Source organism: Alligator mississippiensis, chromosome 4, assembly GCF_030867095.1.
Source record: "Alligator mississippiensis isolate rAllMis1 chromosome 4, rAllMis1, whole genome shotgun sequence".
Classification (NCBI taxonomy): domain Eukaryota; kingdom Metazoa; phylum Chordata; order Crocodylia; family Alligatoridae; genus Alligator; species Alligator mississippiensis.
Genome location: NC_081827.1, coordinates 78,967,396 through 78,989,703, shown reverse-complemented (window position 1 = coordinate 78,989,703; position 22,308 = coordinate 78,967,396). Strand labels below are relative to the sequence as shown.

The window sequence follows — 22,308 nt, the reverse complement described above, 5'->3', positions numbered from 1 at the left end:
TCAATATTTTGATGGAAAAGTAGAATAAGAAGCCTATTTTGGTTAACAAGAGAAATTGTTGATTCACTTGTAGTATAATAGGTCATTTATGTTATGTATTTGTTTTGCGATAAACCAGTCAGAAAGTGGAAACTCAGTGATCCAAAGTCTGTCCTCAGAAACGTAGAACATCAATGCAAGTTCAGCACAACCACTCAAGGACAAACTTTGGCTCTGTGTCCTACAGCAGGCTGGTGTTTTTCATGAAATGTATATTATAATTTGTGTGCATAACATAATGTTCTCTTGATAAAGATGACTGCATTGGGGGGTGGAGGAGAAATGGGATTTGAGAAGAAACTTTGTTTATGATCCTAAAATCATAAAAATATAATGCTGATAAATACAAATATAGTTAGATAATGCTGCTAACTAAAATTGCTATTTTTGATTTGGTATGGTAAAATAGCAGAAGAGACACTTATTTAGCTCTAAATATAGTATTCTGCATCTGGCTATTTGGGCATCTGTGGGGGCATCTACATATGTGCTTTACTGTGGAGTTGACTAATTAGCTCCTCAGTAAAGTGTCACCATCTGCGTGTGCAGCATTATTAGGCTGGAGTAAACTAATTAACTCTGCCATAGGATAGTCCTGCCCAACAGAAGTACTATCCTATGGTGGAGTTATGTACTGTGCTGCAACACACATGGAGACAGTGACCAAGGACAACTGGGGCATGAGGATTCTACAGTGCAGGGCTACCTGCTACCTAGCTCCGCACTTAAGCACCCTTGTGCCCTAGTTAGCCCCTCCACAGCCCACTGAGCCAGGCAGGAGCAACTCTGGGCTGACAGACTGACCCTCTCCCCCCTCCCCCTTGAGTCCCCTGTCATCCAGGACTGTGCCACCCCAGCTCAATGTGCTGCAGTCCTGGCACATCTGTAAACACTGTGACTGGGAGCAAGAAATTCCAGCACAATATGTGCCAGAATTTATTGAATCACATTAATAGCACATGTAGATGCTCCTTGTTTGAATAGGAACTGCCCTTTTAAATTCTTGTTACATTTTTGTCTGATGAGTCTGCCTTTCAGCATATGAGGTAGAATACCCTCAATATAATGCAAGATTGATTTCCAAAGAAGTGAGTTTTTCCCGTTCCCTTGTTTCAGCATGACTGTAGCTTCTTCAAGGCACATTTGATCTGCTAATTTGCATGAGAAATTTTCTTACCAGGCTTTATATATCCATTATCAAGGTAAAGGTCAAAGTTCTTCCTGAGCCTAGCACAGGGGCGGGCAATTATTTGAGCCTGAGGGCCACATACACAGTTCTGGGGAGCTGTTGTGTGCTGGTCCCCCACTATTCCCCACAACAGCCTGGTGTCCAAGCACCCTGCGGCTCCTCTCCTCCACCACCATGACCAGTGCCCAGCAGTAGTTGAGCGCACAGCCCAAGCCCTGACCCCAGCCCTCCCCTTGCCTGCTCTGGACTTGCCCCAGCCAGAGTGGATCAGTTCTGGACCAGCCAGAACCCACATACACAGCCCTGACCCTGGCCCATCCCGAGCCTGTTCCAGACTGCCTACCCACACTGAGCAGTGGCAGTGACTGGGCAGAAGATGCTGCTAGGCGTGGGGGAAAAGCGGTTTCTTTCCCCTCTTTGTTGCTGGGACCTTTTTGCTGTGGCCACCAGCAGCTTGTCCCCAAGATGCCCTGCGGCTTCTCTCCCTGGCCATTGCTGCCCCGCTGGGCAGCCCAGAGGCAGCAGTGAGAGTGGCATAGAGGAGCTGCAGGGCAGCCCAGGCACAGGCTGCAGGTGGTTGGAGCAAGAAGGTCTCGGCAGTGATGAGGATGAGGCGGCCTTTTTTCCTCCGCACCTAGTAGCAGTTTCTGCCTGGGTGCTGCTGATGCTCAGAGAGGGCAGGAGGTCCGGAGGAGGCATGTGGTGGGCTGGGGTCAGGGCTGTGCACAAGGGTTTCAGCTGGTCTGGATCTGGTCTGCTTTGTCCAGGACAAGTCTGAAGTGGGTGCGGGCTGGGTCAGGGTTGAGGCTGTGTGCATGGGTCCCTGCCAGTACCATGGGGCTGGGGTCAGTGGTGGCAGCAGCTGCCTGGGCTGCTTAAGAATTCAGTCCAGCCATGGACCTGCCCCAACCCAATTGTGTGCATGGGGGTGGTGGGATGCACCACGGGCCAAATAGCATGTAGACCAGGTGGGACCAAGGGACCCATCATAGACGAAACAAAGTCCCATTGCAGGCTGGATCCAGCCCACAGGCTGCATTTTGCCCACCCCTGGCCCTAGCAGTTAATTCAGGTAGCATAGGTAAGGCACACCAATTTCTGTAGTTAATGGCATGAAAATGACTGATGTGGCTAGCATGATGTCTGATCATCTCTGTCTGCACAGCCTGAATGATCAGGTACACACTTAAGGTGAGTTGCCTGGAAGAAGCTTTTAGCATGAATCTAGAGAGGGCCTTCAAATTCCTGCCTTTTATAGGTGTAGCAGGGTGGCTTAACCGTTCTGCTGTTGTTTATGCCTGTCAGCTAAAGTTGAACCTAAAATAAAAGCATGCAGCCTAGAAGCCTGGCACAGTACAGTATAATTTCAGAACAGTACCCAAAGTTTCACGCTATAACTTAACTTAGTATAGGTGCAAATTTTTTATTTTTTTTTTATGGTTTTCAAAACTGAGGAGAACTTCCAAGATCTGGCTTCCAAGAAAAAAAAAATCACTGATTCATCTTCCACCCTTTGGACAAGTCCTACACTATTACGTCAATGGAAGTCCTTCTGTTGACTTCCCTTGGTTCAGGGTTTGACCTTTCCTCTACAGAAAGGATGACAGGCAACATGGATAAATCAGTCACAAAGTATTGCTCTTTTTCTTTTCCACAGAAGAAGTTTCTGAATCTTTAGAGAACAAGTATTTAAAGCTGGAGTATTACATATTGGGTGTGTCTACACATCGCCCTACAGCAATGTAATGATGCACTACGTCACCGTACAGTGCACTATGGTGATGTAGGGGCTACACATGATTGGCAGCTACCTCGCTGTAGCAGTGTGCTTCCCTGGTATAGCACGCCACTGTGGAGATATGGAGGTGAAATCTAACTGTGCACCGCACACACGGTGCAGTAACCACTTATACTGTGCTGTGCTTTGGTACTTCTAAGAGGCCATAGCAAGGTTGCTGTACAGCAATATGTAGATGCACCCATACACAAGTGTCTTATGCATTGGACTACTCTTCTAATTACAAGACTAAGAAGAGCCTTAGTAACTATTTCCCAAGGTTGGCCAATATTATAAAGTAAGTCTTATTTATTAAAAAAAACGACAAATTTTGTACCAGTCTTCTGCAGTTTCTCCACAGGTTAGAATTTCTCATATCTAGACTGTAGTAAAGAGAGTTAGTTGACCCTGGGCGTGTCTACGCAGGACACTACTGTGCAGTCATTACTGTGTATTTATTTAGTACTTGTATTAGAAAGTACTAAATAAACATGCATTAACTGGAGTTATTGTGCAGTGGCACCAGTGAACATCTTTTAGGTGATGCTACTGTGCCGTAGTTTAATTATACTGCACAGTATGTATTAGCACTATCCATCCTGTGGTGCGTTATTAAGCAGTATTTTTCGGCCACTGCACAGTCAGCGTCTCACATAGATTCACCCTCTGAAGACTCTATTTCTACATTATATTACTTTTACATTGTGAAAAAATTTTCATACTGAAAGCTGATGTTTATTTTCTATTTGTTGAATCTGTAATATAATGCACAGGTATTCACAAAAAGTATGAAACTTCACGTTCTTAATCCCAAATATATAGGGACTCATTGTCAGGTTCGTGAAAGATTTAATTTTAGATTCTACTAAGTATCAAATGGAATAAGTAGAATTCAGTATAGATTCAATATAGACGATTAAAAAATTCTGACCTAATTGCTCTGGCTGTGAATTTTCGATTTTTCATTCCTGATTTGTATATAGATGTTCTTTTTTGCATCTAATTTAGAGCAATGCTTTTAATAAGTGATATTGCTATGTGGTCCAAACCTTGGTTAGGTGACTTAAATTTAATAGCACTTCTTTTGAAGATGTATAAGCTTTTTGGAGAGAAGGTAAATGCTACATTATAGAGATTAATGAAGATGTAGGTGTCATCTCTGAGAGAGTACTCACAAGAGCAAGAATGACTTAATAGAGAGATCTTTTTATGATTTTTCCATACAACTCAAACCTGTATTTCAGCAGTCCTTTTGCTTTCTAGAACAAAGTGACTGCCACATAAATCTAGAAAGAAGTTTTTCTGTTGGTATTCTTTCATTTGAAGGCACCTTTCAGGATCTTATATCATTAAAATAGAAATAATAGTTTTTTCTTGTTTTTATATAATATATACACATACACACTGTATGTGTATACATATATGTATGTATGTATATATGTTTTATAGGTGTATATGTTTTATATACATATATAAAATACACACACATGTGCTCACGCATAAAAATTTGCCACAACTGCTTATTAGAATTTTAGAAAAAAGGCCTTTTTTACAGACAAGTGATTTTTAGTCAGGGTGCTATGCCATCCTGGGGTGTCTTGAGATCCTTTCAAGTGTGCAAGGGGATATCACACAATCACAGCACTTTTAGGTGTGCAAGCATGATTTATAAGATAAATCCAGAGATTTCAAATAGAAATCCTTATTGTTAACGGCACTCTCACCTGTTGGGATCTGAGTTTGATCTATGTAAATTGCAGTACTCCACCATCCCAAGATTCCCCTCCCTTACCCTCTTGTTCTGTGTAGACAAACTTCCACCCCCTGAATTCTACTGCCCAGGTTCTGGCACCAGTCCAACTCCCCCTCCCACCCTAGGGGTGCAGCCCCATGTGAACATCCCGCACAGCACGTGTCAACCAGACAGGTCACAGGGTGGGGTCTAAGGGGGGTTGGGGGTGGAACAGTAGAGGGCCTGATCGGGTCCCCATGATTTGGGGCTTCCCTCTTGGGGCAGGGGCAACAGCTCCCCCAAAAGCACCTTCCCTCACCACTCCCAGCAACCCCAGGAAGCATGACCAGCCCCCCCATACTCCAATCCCAAATCCCAATTTATTAAATTATATGAAACCTTCTTTAATTTACTCCCTTTTTATTCCTTTTGAAAAAAAACCAAACTTTTTTTACTTCTTTTTATTTTATTCTTCAGTGGCTGACTTTGTTTATTTCCCCACTTTTCCTCCACCCCCATTTCCTTTCCACCTCCCTTTACCCACTCCCATCCCCTTAACTCTCTACTCCCAGTTTCATGTTCCCACCCCCTCAACCCATGTCTCTCAAACCTGCAGAGAGCAGGGATAGAAGCCTGTCCTGGCTCACCAGTCCTTTTGTGGCAACTCACAGCTGTAGTTCCCAGTCAGGTCTCTGATCACCAGCCCTCTTTTGCCATGTCACAACTGTGTAGGTATGGGACAATCAGAAATGGTTTTTTAGCCTTAAGGTGTGACTGTTCCAAACTCGATCTAGCATATTTGAGCAGCTCAAAGCGCAACATGTAACAAGGTCCTGTCATGCAAATGAACAGCCACGCTGATCTCAGTGGATGTTTTTACATGTCTCTGTGGGCAGGGACGCTCTAGTTAAAGCATGTGCAAAGTCTTATGTCATGTATCAGCATCCCCAAGCTTTAAAATGGCAGTAGGGGTGCTTTAAAGCTCGTCGAATGAGCTTTAGTAAAAATGCCCCTGCTACTATTTTGAAGCACGGGGACACTATTATTAGCTCAGGAACACCAGGGATAATCTCACTTCACTTCAGAACAAGGATGCATATTTGACCATATTCTACCTAACTGAATAAGAAAAAGCTATCCTCACTTCTTCATGTGTAGGAAACTTTCTCATTTCCTTTTTGTCATGGAATAGATCCACAATGTGTTATTAAAATTACTCTTTTGGTATCCAGAGAAGAATAACAGTAAAGTTGTCATATAATATCTTAAAAAATAAACTAATAAAACTTATGGCTGTTCAGGAAGTGGTGAATCTAATAGACTATATCAAATATAGGTTCTCTAGTGAATTGATAGAGCTTCTTAGTTCTCTTCTTTTAGCTGTATCTTTTAAGTGATTAATGGAAAAATTGTAAACTTCCAAAATTAACATCAAACAAACAACAGGGGATGTTCTTTACATAGAAACAACACTATTCCACCATGCATATAGAAATAAGCCCATTGGCAAATGTGAACAATTGCCTTGTGATTAATCTCAGGGCTCAGTTGCCTTAGCAACCTAAATTGTTTGGACTAAATGATATACACCCAGAATCATTCACATCCACCCAATAAATGGTTTCTAATAACACCCATGGCATTAGAAAACAATGATTAACTTCTCTCCATTATGAAGAATAGCAGATTATTATGATTGTATATCCTATGATAAATTCAGTTATTCAGTTGGCCTTTATTTTTAGGGGCATTTTTCAATATTTATTTCTTACAGACTTCATTTTTATAAAGATTGCTTGTTTCAAATATCTAGGTTACCCTATATTATTAGGCATGTAATTAGAAAAATAACAAAATATTAAATAAAGATCTGCAAACCGATTAGGGAGGCATGGTGCTTTTTATGTAAAATCTATGTTGGTGACCCTTCCTGGTTATACTTAGTCAATTTCCTTGGGCTGAATTGAGAGTTACTGGTCATTTTGGGTTCCTTTTCTGAAAATTCCCCGTGTAAATACTTTTCCTACTGTGAACGGTGTTTGTGGGAATTTTTAAGATATGTTATACCTGCTTGCTTATATGTACTACAAGTTTCCCTCGCTTTATGCTGTACATGTATTCCGGGAAAACAGTGCATAACTCAAATTTGCATAAAGGCAACCCACTTAACAATGTAACAAATAGGGATATGTTCCATAACCTTGACTGTACTGACCCCCAGACCCATTTCTGCCACTTTTACAAGACAGTTTGGTACTCGCCAGCAGCAGACAGTACACACAAGCACTAGGCACTATCATAATGGGGATGACAACTACAGAAACACATGTTGCAGACAAGCGAGGTGCACAGATGCACACAGGAGACTATATTTTTGGTGCATGTCACTCCCACAATGCTCTGCACAAAGCAGCCACCTGCAGGCTTCCAACACACTGATCACATAGGAATGAATCTACCTCGTATATAATGAATTTTTGCTATAAAAAGGGTCATTGCATAAGAGTGAATTTGCACATACAGAACCCTCATAAAGTGACAGAAACCTGTATTTCACTCTTCACTTCCTTGAGAACTCCAGGATAAGTTTCATTCTGATCTTCAATAAAATATCTAAGCATCTTTTAGAGGATGAGTACTTCTTCCTGGGTCTACATAATGAACCAACACTGAATTTCAAAAGCAGAATTTCAAAAGCCAAGGTTTGACCAATTCTGAAGTTTACGTCCACATTTGTCCCACACAGAGAAGGTCATTAGAAGATATATTTTCTAGTAGTAGCAGCCACAGGCAAATGTATAAATGGATGAAGTAAAAGACCTCCATTGTACATTGGCAATACTTAAGTTATTTAGGTTTTGCTGTTGTAGGTGCAGGGTTTTTTTGGACAAAAAACATCTTTCTATGCATTATTGCCTTTTATATGATGACAAGTTGTTCTTATCCTAAAGTTAGAAGAAATTTGCAGAGAACAAGTTTTCCATTATTATATATACAAGAAAAAAGTACTCTACATCTTGTTATATTGCAGTTAATTCAAAATTAACTAGTAACAATGTGAAATGTTTAAAACTATCAATTAAGTTTAATAATTGTTATAGTACTGCTTAAACTAAGTTTGAATGTATGATAACTTTTTATTTACTAGTAGCAGTAGCACCACATTCTGGAATTTCCTCCTCTTTCTTCCATTTTGAGAAATATAGATTTACACTTCTGTATTTTAAAAATAGATAAATATATTGTCAGGATGGATGGAATGAACTGTACAAACTCAAGCCAACAGACTGTGTATGTAATTTACTAAGTTTTATTTTGGTAAAAATGGGGGAAAAAAGGTCTTACTTGATCTTCAATGATGCCTATTACACACTACTGGTATGTTGACCTCAGGTGGAGCTGGGGTTTTTGATTGAGGTGTACTGATATTTTTGCCTCTCCTAGAAACTAGAGTGTTCCTGGCTTAGTGATCATACTCTTCCAGACTGGGCCAATATGACTACCAAATTAAGAAGGAATTTCCCATAGATCAGATTGACAAGGACCTTTGGCAGGGGTGGAGGGGTTGCCTTCCTTATTAGTGTGGGGTTTAGCTCTTTTCCTAGGAATTTCTGAGCATATGTTAACTAAATACTTCCCTATCATTGCAATGGCAAGGCATTGGCTACTCCCTCCTCTGCCTAGCTCAAAGCTGTGTCATGTTGGATGTTCCAGGTGTTTTGGATATTGTTTTTTGTAGTTGTAGGTAAGGATTCAAAGTGGTGATTTGAGGATTCCTTTGGTTAATGATAGTGTGCAACTTGGGGAACTGGAGTGGATGGCCCAGAAGATCCCCTTCAATCCTATGTTTATTTATTCTTGTATAATAATAACAAATACAAGATATTTTTTTAAAAATTAAATATGATAATTAATTGATCCAAATAAAAATAATGCTATCCAAACCTTAGCATGAAACTCATAAAGGAACAATGCATATTTCTCATACTTGAGCACTCCAAACATTACTTGAATTTCAGGTTGTAATTATTAACAGCACACTTGCAAAAGAAATAATCTAATTTGTATGCAGTTGGTCTTTGGAATATTCATCTCCACTGTCCTCTATTATAGACCCCAATTTGCCTTTTGTTCCACATAAACTTTCTGTTCTCTCATTCTCATAATTGCAAATTGTGAACACCTTGGAGAAGTTGAATCAATATTATAGACAATAACCATATAACACCATTATAGCTTGCACCTACCCCTTCAATTGGTATTGAATATGTACCCTTGTAGGATGAAAAGGGGCATGGTGCTACTGCTGGATTAGCTATCTTTCATGAATTTTTTGTAAACCTTCAAGGCTTTTGCTAGAAAAGTGTGTTTATTGTGTCTTTCTGGCTCGTATCCAATTGAATAATTACATTTTGCCTCCCTAAGTTTTCTATTTTTGTTTCCATACAACATTCTTTCAGTGGTCAGTTGCTGTTCAGAGTTGCTGTACACTGATTTATGATAGGAGAATGCAGTTGTTAAATGGGCAAAGTAGTCTCTACCTTGAGTTGGCAAAAGTTGTAGTATGTTTGGATAACACCTACCTCTTCCAATGTCATTGATACAAATATCCAATGCAATTAGATTAAATTGACTATTCTACTCTGACCCAATACCTATACAGTTGTTTAAATTGCACTAATGGCCTGTCATCCAGTGATCAGACCAGAAGCAGAAGTTAGAGATCTAGGTCACCTTTCAGTAGCAATTGAGCTACTGTGGGCTCATCTACACATGAACATTCATGTGACGTAGTAAACTCCAGTGTGGTTTGAACCAGAGTTTATTGCTCCTGGGTATATCTTTTTAAATGTGTGCCTAGGACTGTAGCACATTGAGCTAGGTCAGAGCAGCCCCAGGTGGCAGTGGGGGGCCTATGGGGTCAGCCTGCCATCCCAGGGCTGCTCCCACCCAACTCAAGGTGCTGCAGAGGGCCTGCTATAGCACAATGGTGCTACAGTGTGGGACTAGCTGGCAGGCAGCCCCGCACTGTTGCACCCTTATGTCCCAGCCAGCCTTGGTCACTGTCTACACGTGTGTTGCACCAGAATAAATAGCTTCACTATAGGATAGTATTTGCATCTGGTCATACTAACCTATGGTGGAGTGAGTTGGTTTACTATGGCCTAATAGCTCCATATATGTAGACAGAGATGTTTTACTATGGAGGTAATTAGATTACTCGACAGTAAACATCTCATGTAGATGTGCCCTGTATGTTTCAATTGCTACAAAATAATGATTGAAATACCTTTTTACAAGCTCTTTAACATCTTCAAATAAAATATGCAAAAATAATGCAAAATGAAACAAGTACCAAATCATAATAACAGTGTATTCTACTGCAGAACAGATTCTTTATAAAATCCCATAAATCATGAACTAATATATATTTTATTGTATTATTTCTGATTATGTTTGCTATCAGAATACTAATGATTGCTATATTGAATAGTTCTCAAAATAATTTTTTAAAAATAATTTGAAAGCAAATGCTATCAAGTAATATAGACATATGGATAATCTAATTTTTTTTACATAGCTAGATTTGCTTTAGGGAGGCCTTAGTACTGTAAACCTCAAGATTAACCAGACTGGAAATAATGTATTTGCATGCCAGCATGATATATTCAGCCCTTCATTGTGCTTGCATAAATCCATTTTGTAGTATGCACTTTGGATATATTTTTCATGTAAATCCTAAAACATCGATTTGTTGTAAAATCTAGAACATCGATCATTTGATATTTTTTCAATGAGGACATTTCGTGTTACAGTTCTATAAAGCAGTGTCTTGCCATAGTTCTTGGGCAAAATTTCTCTTCCTTCTGTTTTGAAATGTTCTTTAAAACAATTTCCCATTCTCCATCCTATAGATGGCCTTATTTGTGCTCTGTTTAATATCTGTGACTCTGAAAACCATTACGAAGATCATAATGAGGAGAGAGTGAGAACATGTGCAAATTTATTTGTTCAAATTCGGATACATTTAAATATAAATGTATGTGGGTTATTTTCCCGGACTAAAAATAATAATTGACTATGCATAGTTTCTTTTTTTACGTTTGTTTTTTTTACATTAAAGCACAAATCCTGTCCCGTGATTTCTGTGAGGTTATTCACATAAATAATGTAACCAGGATTTTGACCCAAAGTACATTTAAATTTGTTTGTTCACTAGAACTGGGAAAGACTCTTCTTATCTAATAACAATTTTGAGACCTTGAAAATTTACCCCAACATATAGTGGGATAAAGAGTCCAGATCTTGAATATGTTCGCAAATCAGAAGTCTATTTCTATAGTCTTTTGAAAAGTTAAGAATTTGCATTTTGTTAGGAAAGAGCAAAAATGTTTGTTTGAAAGAAGGTGTATGTGATATTAAAAGCATAGCTTTTAATAGATACAATACTAATTGATGGATTATATCCAGTTGGTTAAGTGAAACTGATATTATGAAAAATGTTTGAAGGCTGGATAAATTGAAAGAAATGTGCTAGAAACTGCTTTATTTTTTTTGGGGTGCTTCCTTTCTCACTTGCAGTTTTAGTGCGCTCTTCTGTCACAACCCAAGGGTGTGATTTTGTGTGTGCGCTTTTCGGCACTGCTAAATTATTTCCCACCACGAGGAGCTTTCTTTGCAAGGTGCATTTCTCAGTTGCAAAGAGAAAACCCCAGTGCAAAGAAGTTCCTGCCACCCGCATGCAAATTTGTGTCCCACTATTGGCCAGTTCTAAATTATTCCCACGTGGCGGCTAGCGATTGGCTTGCTAGCCGTATAAGAGGCTTGAGCGGTTTCCGCCCAAGTTGGAAGACTTCACAACCATCTGGAGGAGGAGGACTTCATGTCTTGTGAAGAACTCTAAGCGCTGCGGAGCCTAACGGACCCAGCGTGTGCCTTAAGAAGGCTATAGGGGTCTGATCAACCTCTGGCCTCTTTCCGTCGCCGAGCGCGATCCCTTGACGAACCCCTTCCCTGTGTGCAAGTTCCACAGAGCCTAGCAAACTTTGTGTGAGTGTATCCAGAGCTCTTCTCCGAGTTGTTTTCTTCGGTTGACACGACAGGCTCGCGGTTTTAGAGCCTTCAGCCGGATTGGGCTAGAGTTCACGAGATTAGAACTCTTGTCCGCTCTTCTTTCCTATCTGTAACTGCAACTCAAGCAAGTTTTCCTGCCTGCACCGTGACCATCTACAGTGTAAGTAAAATAATCTTTAATCAACCGCTACGCGTCCGTGCCTAATTCTATTCCGCCAGCCTGCATTCCCCAACCCAAGTGCCAGGGCTGCTGGCCACAGCCCGCCGCGCGCCCCCGAGGGCCTCAGACCACTCCCGGCCCGCACATCTTCAACTACATTTTGGCAGAATATTTTGTCTCAGTTCTCAGAACTAAGTACTTTCATATTTTCTTTGCACAGTTGTGTTTCACTGCATGGAAGTCATCACTTACAGTCTGCAAAATTTGTAGTCAGAGCAGTATATTTCCCTAATAAAAATACCTGATTCTCTTTATTCAAGATTAGTTGTTTTTCTTTCTTCCGTGGTTCAGCTCATCAGATGCACATTTCATTTTTGTGACTTCAAAGTAACAGTTTCATTGAGAAGAAACACATTTGTAGTATAAAAATGGTGTGACTGTATGAACAACATTAAACAGAAAAAGATAAAAAGCATTCAGATAATATGGTAGACTTCATAGAACCTAAAAATTTCTAGAAAATTTGCAGGTTAGTGCCTTGTTGCATTTTATTTAGATACACTTAAGTTGTATTTTATTTAGATTTCAGAGAAAGTTTTTAAGCTACTAGTTAACAAATCTTGGCTAGGTTACCAAAATATTAATGTTTCAACAAAATATTCAGAGCAAGTGCTCAACTATTTAGATTGTAGTAAGCATTGCAGTGCTATATCATGAGTTAGAACGTGTACTGAATAGTTGCATGGTAAATCTTACTATGATCTCAGCTCACTCTGGACAGAGCTGGAGCTGGCTTTACCTCCCTTCCCATCACTGACCTTAGCACCAGGCACCATAGCTCACATGTCTGCACATGATGATATGCAACCCCTATTCCCAGACTCCACCCCTTTCCTGTTGCATGCCCAGTGCTGCCCAGCCCTTGACCACCTGCCCCTGGCATGCTGGGGTGAGCTGGGTCTCTGCCACTGGTGGTGGGCAGCAGAAAACACTGGGACCTGAGCCTCGGAGAGTGTGCCACTCCTGCCCCTGGATCCACTAGGTGAGATGCTACTCCTGCCACTGTCACAAACCAGCCCTTGTACAGTGCTTGGGCTAGGACTAACAATCAGGTGATTGTCAGTCTCAGTGCCAGCATCATGCCAGGGCCATTTTAAGACTTCATTGTAGTCCTGGGGTTGGCACCCAAAATCAGCTAACTGATTGTCAGTCCCAGCCTCTGCACTACACCGAAATCTTGAACTTGTATTATCTTGATGGAGTGGTGTGATGATAGCTGAATGCATATTATTTAATGTGAACCGGAGATACTCCTCCCACAAAAAAAGTCATAACTTTGCTATAATACAATCTCACTTAGCATGTATTTTGCTGCTTGAACACACAGAAGGTTGCATTTTAAGTGCACAGGGACCATCTTGCCCACATAAAAAAAAAAAAAAGAACACACACAAAAGACACAATATACAATGCAGGTTGTGCTAAACACAATATGCAGGTTAGTTTAAGCTGTTTAGATTGAACCGATATGCAAGTGAACAGACGTTCACTTTTGATTCCGGAAATGCAGCCACATGCTTGTGATGTCTTAGGCCAGAATCAGGGGGACACTAGAGCACACCTCCCTGCTCAGCTGGAGCAGACAGCTTGGGCCAAGGCTAGCCCATCCACCCTATGAGTTGGGCTTTTGCAGGGGAGGTGTCAAGCACCCTGGGATGCTGGGAGACTATGAGTTAACTTGAATCTGGGGCATATCTGGGACAGAAGTTCAGTAAACTATTTAACCTAAATAGGTTAAGTCTGATACTGCATCCATCCAGGTTCACTTTAAACCAGTTTCAGCCATTTTGAAAGCAGTTTGTATGCACTGAATTTCTGGGCTAGGGACAGACATTACACATAAACTGGTTTAAGTGATCAGAAACTGATTTAAACCTGTAACAGAACAGATATTCAGTGCACATAAAACAGTTTGAAAATGCCTGAAACCAGTTTGAGATAAATCTGATTCACTGTAGTATCAGACTTAACTGATTTGGGTCAAACCAGTTTATGCAATGTCTGTCCCAGACCCACAGCAGAGCTACTTGACAGCAGAGCTGACCGCTCCCATCTGCTCCCTGGCCAGAACTCTGGCAGAGACTTGAAGGCACAGAGGTCTGCCTGATTTCTTCCTGCTAAGCAGGAATTATTCTCTTCACTCCTCTGCCTTATGCAGACACCTCAGCATTAGCTAGCAGAGCACATGCTGGCTACAGTCCGTGCTGTGGGAGAGAACAGGCAAACAGACTTTTTGGAGCTAATCAATAGATAACTTAATGTTCTTCCTTGGAAGAGCTGTTTAAGAAGAGCTCCATTAGTTAATGGAGAGAAGCTTTGTTTTCTTAATGGGTTGATAAATACTGAGTTAGGGGCGATAAACATTCCCTGTGGGGCTGTTTAGGAGAGGGGGTGGAATAATCAGAGCGTCCTGCCAGGGCCTGGTCATACCCCCCTCAGCTCAACCCTATAGAAGCGAAGGAAGGGCTGCTCTAATGCCCCCAGCTTCTAGCCTGAGCCACTGCAGGCATGTGCCTGTATTCCTGGGATGTCTGTAGTTACAAAACTGATTTAGCCTAGCCAGGTTGGACTAACCTGCAAAGATTGAATCAATTCAGGCTCCAGCTTTTTGAATGTCTCTCCCTAGCTCTGTGGTGTTGCAGATTTGAACCAGTTTCTGATCACTTATACTTACACTTATGTGTAATTTGTGTCCCTAGCCACTATGTACACAAGGGTACTTCTGTAATTATATTCTGAATTCCCTCAGTTATCAATGCTGCATTGACCTTTCATATGAATTTAAGTGTGCCATCTTTTGTGTGCCATGTTCTTTACAGTATGCATGATTTGTGCAGCAGCCTCTCCATCAGGTACCTAAATGTGTGGTAGAGTACTTAAGGTGTCTCTGTGCATCCAATCCTTTCAGGCCTTACATTTTTTCCATTCTTCTATATAAAGCAAATTTGATTCTTTGCTATGTAGGATGTAGGTGACTGGTTTCAGTACCCTTCCTGTCTTCCACCCCCCCAAAAGAGAGTGCCCAAGTGCCATTTTTTTGAAGTTTCTTCTCTACTCATTGTCTTGAACCTGTAATAGTTTTCAAAAAAATAATTCATTGGAGCAACTGGGGGAGCACTAGTGAGAGCAATACTATATAAAACCAGTGTTTGTGGACCTACAGGCTTTTCTTTAGCTCTGAGTTTGTCTTGAAAGATCACTTTCTCCTGTTTCTTATTGACCATTGTATTCTTGCCCGACCTAAAGGGCGTTGTTAATCTCATCCTGAGGTGCCAAACTCTCTCTCCTTCACATTGTATGGGGAATATAGGTATATATCTCAGACCTGTGGGTTTGTACTCTTGGTTTCTAAAAGTTAGGCATCGTGACACTGAGCATTGCAACACCCAAGTGCTTGTCCATCTTGTACAGAACCACCTCCACATGAAGAAAAGACTACAGAATCTTCAAAGAAATAAATCCTGCTGTTCTGTCCCTTCCCAGCTGGTGTTTCATTCTAACCCACCTCAAGTGCTGACATTCAATTGCAGAAACTGCACAATGAGGGAGCCTAGACCTGGCCTTTTTAGGCTTCACTATTTTTGTGCAGTAAAACCAGATACTAATAAAGGCTCTTTTGCATCTCTAAATGATAACCTATTTGCATGACACACAACATCTCTACCATTCCACTTTAATAATATGTAATAATGTTTACTTGCATAGTACCACATTGCCCTTTACTAAAATACTAGGTAACAGCAATATTTTCTTTTTTCATCTTTCTCCTAACATTATTAAAACACTCTTAAGGGCTGCAGGAGGAAAAATAAGATTACAGGAATGTATTTAATATGACTGCAACTGTAAGGAGTGGACATAGGCACTATCTGGCCATAATTCATTCTTTACACATTACACCTGAAGGAGGGCAGCATTCACTTCCTCTCAATACCACTGCTGGAACCTCACTGCCCTCTCTATGTACAAAGTTATATGGGAGTGGATAGCATTTTCTCCTCCATGCATGACTCATAAGGAGCCTCATATATAGGGAGACCATATGTCCTGGCTTAACCAGGACACTCCAGGATTCTGTAGCCCTGTCCCAGTCAGTTAGATAATAGTCCACTGGGGAGGTGGAGTGGTATGCTGCACCAGGCAGGCGGCTGGGCAGGCACTGCTGCTCCTCTGTTAAACTGGAGCAGGCACTACCTGTCCCACCCATGACATGTCCTTGCTCCTGCACAGGAACAGAAGTTCCTGCCCAGCTGCTTGTCTGGCACACCATGTTATGCTGCCTCCCTGATGGACTCTGATCCAGGACTTTTGATCAACTGGTCAGGACTGGGATACAGAATCTTGGCTTGTCCAGGCCCAACTAGGATGTATGATCACCCTACTCGTACATAATCTCCACCTTCATCTCATCCGTCCTCATTTCTCATGTGTCAGATAATTGAACCCACTATTGAATTTGCATGTAAAACCTCCAAGGTTGAGACAGAATAAAGTTTACATCCTGAACTATCCACCAGTTTTCTGGGTTGTTGGAAAAGAAGTGAAAAACTTCAGTGCTGCCATATCAGCCTGGGTTCAAAGAAGGGTGAATTTCCAAAATGATCCAAAGCAAGATGTCTAAACCTGCTTTCACTCTAATACCAAGTCAGTGTGTGCAGAATGTTTCCCCTTTGGAAGTGAAACATTTTATAAATACTCCTCTCAGGGGCACAGGATCCAATACATTTATGCAATATCCTTCTCTTATTCCCATGAAGAAGTTGAATGCCCATGAGAAGAAGAGACACTTCTTAGAAAGGCCTAGGGTTTTCTTTCCAAGCAAAGTGTCCTCTCTTCTAAGGTTGTGTGGCATTTTGTAAGGCAGGGGTGTCACACACACAGCCAGCAGGCTGAATCCAGCCTGTGAAGCCCTGTCATCCAGCCTCCAGTGCTGTCTTTGAGTCTTAGAGCAGATCCACAGGTTTGCATGCAGAGCACATGGAAGCCTCGCATGTAGGGACCAGGACCTGCACCATACATGGTGCCTGCCCCACCACTCCAAGACATGTATTCTATGTGGCACCCATTTCAGCTGCTCCAGGTTTTGTGCAACATGCGGCACTTCTCTGGCTGCTCTGGAACATACTGCATAGTGGGCATATGCCATATGCAGTGCAGGTGGGTAGATGCCACATGCAGTGCAGGTCCCAGGGCAGGTGACTTGTGCAGCACAGATCCCAGATTGCCTGGAACAGGTGCCACATGTAGGATGGATCCTGGACCAGCCAGAATGGTCATTACATGCAGTGTGGGTTCCAAAGCAGGTACCACAGGCACTGGATCCAGCATACATAGGGGAGAATAGTCCATGGGCCTGATCCAGCCCCTGCACTGTTCATTTGGCCCGTTGGGCCAGATAAGTTTGACATCCCTGGTCTAAGGCATCTTTCTCTCCAGTCCCCTCTCTTAAAATCTCATAGTAGGAAAAGCTTTCTGTCTCTCCCTCCTAGCCACTAATATGAGAGCAATGCTCTTCCCTCTGAGAAAAAGAGATAATGACCATGCAAATTGCTCTTAAGTAATGTAATAGCGTCTATTCTTAGTCATATGTTTGCAGGCTGATCTGTTATGGTACTAACAGTAAAAAAATGAGTTTTTCTCTTTTTTTTATTTTGCTTGAATTGTTAAATAAAAATTTCTAATTCTGTCCAAGTGGAATTGAGACCCAACTTGAGACCCTCTGTGTTACAATGGGTGGAGAACATGGTGAAGGGAAATAAATGTAGAAGTTTATTACAGACCACTGAACCAAGAGGAAGAGCTTGATCAGGAGTTCTCTAGAGAGCTGGCAGAGGCTACACACACTTCAAGCTTGGCTGTCATGAGTGATTTCAACTACCCAGTCATCTCATGGGAAGAGCACGCAGCAAGATATAATCAGTCACAAAGCATCCTCCCTTGTATCTATGAACACTATCGGACTCAAGAAATCTGTGGGCTGACAAGGAGTAAGGCATTACTGGATTTGGTCCTGGCCAAAACAGATGATCTAGTGAACAACATGATGATCAAAGGGAAGCTAGGCAACAGTGATCATGAAATGATAACTTTTTCCATCCATCACAAGGCAGGGAAATCAGTTAGCAGAGCTGAAATCCTTGATTTTAAGAAAGCTGACTTCCACAAGCATAGGAGTTTGGTTGGCAAGGCTCTGAGGGACCATGGTCCGATGCGGGGAGTGGCGGGGGGGGGGGGGGAGGGAGAGTCCAAGACAAGTGGTCTTTTCTCAGGGTCACAATCCTCGGAGTACAAATGAAATCTATTCTGGCTCACAGGAAAGGTAGCAAAAGGACTGGAAGACCCCCTTGGCTCAACAGAAAAGTCATAGACCTCCTGAAATTGAAAAGAGAAACTTACAAGGGATGGAAGTTAGGAAATACCACCAAGGAAGAGTACACAACAATAGCCCACACCTGTAGGGAGAGGATTAGAAAAGCAAAGGTAGAAACCGAATTCAAATTGGCAACGGAAATCAAGAACAATAAAAGGTCCTTCTTCAGATACATAGGAAGTCAGAGAAAAAATAAGGGAAACGTTGGATCCCTGCTCAACAAAATGGGGCAGCTGACAACTGACACCCAGGAGAAATCCGAGCTCCTCAATGATTACTTCATGTCAGTATTCCACCAGTCCAAAGGTATTACCCTGCTTGAGAGGATACAGGACAATCAAGGTGGGGTGATCACTCGCCAACAGTTGGCGAAGATCTCATGAGGGAACATCTAGAGAAGCTGGATATCTACAAGTCAGTAGAACTGGATGAGCTGCACCCGAAAGTGCTGAAAGAATTGGCTGATGTCATTGCATGACCCATGGCAAAACTATTTGAGAATTCGCGGCACTTAGGAGAGGTTCCAGAAGGCTGGAGGAGGGCCAATGTAGTGCCTATCTATAAGAAAGGAAGGAAGGAGAATCCAGGGAATTACAGGCAGTTCAGTTTGACTGCAATCCCTGGAAAAATCTTGGAAAATCTTATCAAAGGATCCATTATCAATAGGTTAATGGAAAGCAACATTCTAATAGATAGCCAACATGGCTTCATTGTGGGCAGGTCATACCTGACCAACCTCATTTCTTTCTTTGATCAAGTAACACACTGCCTGGATAAGTGAGATGAGGTTGACATCATATACTTGAATTTCAAAAAAGCCTTTGACTTGGTCTCCCACAGCGTACTCATGGTAAAATTGGGGAACACCGACTTCAATAACCCAATGGTCTGGTGACTAGGAAACTGGCTCCAAGGCAGGACCCGGAGAGTAATAATAGATGGAACCGAGTCAACATGGTACTTGGTGACCAGTGGCATCCCTCAGGGTTCAGTACTCAAATTGGTTTCTTATCTTTATGGCTTGTCTTTTGGCCCTTGTTCAGTTACTAAATGTGGCCTGTGGCCTGACAAGGCTGCTCTGCTCTTTCCATCCTCAAGACTGAATTTGTGTCTATAATCATTTGAACATGTTAGCAAAAATCCATTTATTATAGCAAAATAACTACTGATACAGTTGGTCACCCTAGTTGTTAATGTTTTAGGATGCAATTATAATACAGAATTTTTAGAATACAGGCCCTTGGCTTGTTGTTCAGTTATATTTCTGAAGCTTTGACATAAGTTCCTTGAAAATAGCCAAGCCTGACATCCACACTTTCTCTGCAATTTGCTTATGGTTTTGATAGCATATGTTTGATTCAAGTTATAGTGCTGTTTGCCTCCATAGCTCATGCTTCACAGGTCTATGGATGGCTGCAGTATTAAAATTAATTACAAACTAAGGCAGTTATTTTGGCCTGTGAACTGCATAAAACTTTCCCTCTCAGCAGTTTCAGGGTCTTACTTGTAAAAGTCTGAGACAAAACTTTATTAACTGCGTTGTGACTAGGATTAGGTCAACATGTAATAATTCAGTTTTGTTCCTACTGTTAGTTAAAAGCTTTTGTTGGTTTTGTTTGTTTTTCTAGTCTGTGTGCGCGCGCGCACGCACACACATGCAGGTTTGTGTGTGATGATATTTTAGTTAACTATAAATACTTGATTCAATAACTTCAACTTGCATTTCAATTCAAAAGAATTCTAACATTTAATTCATAATTTGATAGGTGCATTTAATTTTAGTTTGTCTTCTCTGCAGCTAATTATATCATTATTATTTTTTTAGTTGATTACATGTAATTTGTTATAACTCTTAAAGCATCTAAGCATTTCTTAAATACTAACATATTAGGGAGGCATAGAATTATAACCAACTTGTGGGTGTGGAGGGGAGGGGGACATAGAAAACTCCCCTTCCTCCTTTGTCCTACATACCTAAATGATAAAATATCATTAAACAAACTGGAAAGATCATTTTCCATCCAACACAGAACAGCATTTATATCTCTGTACTTCTGAGTTGGATGTGAGGTGCTCAGTTGTGAAAGAGATGGTAGATCTTAAATGAGATAAGGCCAGTATTAAGGAAGAGGATACATCCTATCTCTCTTCTGACTTTCAGGGACTTATCAAGGAAAAGTAATACAATTCTAAGCTATCTTTCTTATTTTTTTAGGTCTCCATTAAATAATAATGGAATTGGCATGAACAAGGAATGTGTCTGTTAGCCAGGGACGGATTGGCTAACCAGAGGTGGATTGGGTGGAAAGGAGGGGGGACACAGTGGAGCAGTAGCAATCAACTAATTCCTGATACACCCAAATTTTAAAAAACAGTGACAGGATCATTTCTATTCAGGCAGATGTGAGGAAGTCAATTGACCTAATGGTTCATTATAATCTACCTGATTCCTTCTAAAGGCATCATTTCACAGGTATTAATGAGCGCCTCTCCTTTTTAATGGTCTTGATGTTCCAGTAATTAAGCTATCTTTTCTTCTGCTATTCTGCTGTCTGCTAGTGGCTCCTGGTAATGGAGCTCCTATTTTGCAGCCCTGCAGACTGTTCTTAACTAGGTAGAAATATTAACTCAGGTGATCATTAACTCAGCTGTGGAAATAACTGTCAGTGAAGCATTGGATGCACTGTCAAGACGCTCAAGAAGGCTAGGTTTGTTTTTCAGATCTTGAAGAGAGATGTACATTTATTTTTAATGACTGAAGGACTAGTAAAACAATATGTTTTGATTATTTTTGCCTAGTCTGTTGTGTTTTCTTTACATAGTAGATAATATAGAAAATTAATATACATTTCAATAAAGTTATATTTGTTTTTGCTTCCATCTAAGGGTGAATAATATAGCCATAGGGCCCTAGCATTCTAGTAAAACTTCATGTTTCTTTTTAACTGGAACAAAAAATTATATTGTGTCATGTGTGTTGATTCACCACACTATCTGCAGCCCCATTTTCAAAATCCTAGATCTGTCCATGTTGTTAGCCATAGTTGGTGTGAAGATATACGTCATGAGGTTTATTCCAATCAGTTGAGGGCAAGGCTCATTTTCAAGCATTAAACTAACTGAAAAACTAAAAAATTCTGTAACTGTGTAAGCTTTCGTGATATTATTTTCTTCTAAGCCCTGATTGCTTCATGAATGGTTGCTCGTGCAAATTATCATCTTGTAAATCATCTAGCTGTTTGCATGTGCTCCCGGGATCACGGTATGTTGAGCCAGATTGGAGAAGACCCTACTGGATCCTGGGAGTCAGCCTACCAGCCCAGGGGTGCTCCCTCTGGCTCAACATGCTGTGGAGGGGCTGGCAGCTTCAGTGCGGGGCTAGCAGCCAGCATCTACATGTGCACTGCTGCAGAGTTTTTATTCTATAGCAGGATAATACTTATAAATAGCAGTACTATTCTGCTGCTGAGTAAATTAGTTTACTCAATACTAATAAGTGTTCACATGTAGAAACCAAGATGTTTCCTGCACAGCTATTTAGTCTACTGCAGTAAACGTCTTGTATAGATGTGCCCACTGTGTAACAACTGTGCTTTTCAAAAAGTGTAACCAGTTATTTTAAATTAATTTTTCACTGTGACTTGAGTACTGCTAAACTACAAGTGATTTATAGGATGAATTTTCACAAATACCTTCTCAGTCACTTTATAAATAACCAACAGGTAAGTTTATTTTTGGGGTACGTGGAAAGTAAAATTATACCATATTTATTCAAAAACTAAAACTGTTGCTATTTCTACTGGAAATTAGCTCCTGAGATGTTGAGTACTAAGATATTGTTACAGTTGCTATGGATTTTAAAATTGATAGTTGAAGGATTGGGTTAAGAAGTCAGGGACTGAAGTAG

The 22,308-nt window shown here is 41.0% G+C and overlaps 1 protein-coding gene across 5 annotated transcripts in view; it reads left to right on the top strand.

The window, feature by feature from the left end:
- The window catches only part of PPFIA2 (PTPRF interacting protein alpha 2), a 706,597-nt gene that overhangs the window by 390,602 nt on the left and 293,687 nt on the right, over positions 1-22,308 (top strand). The gene's annotated exons all lie outside the window — the stretch shown is intronic.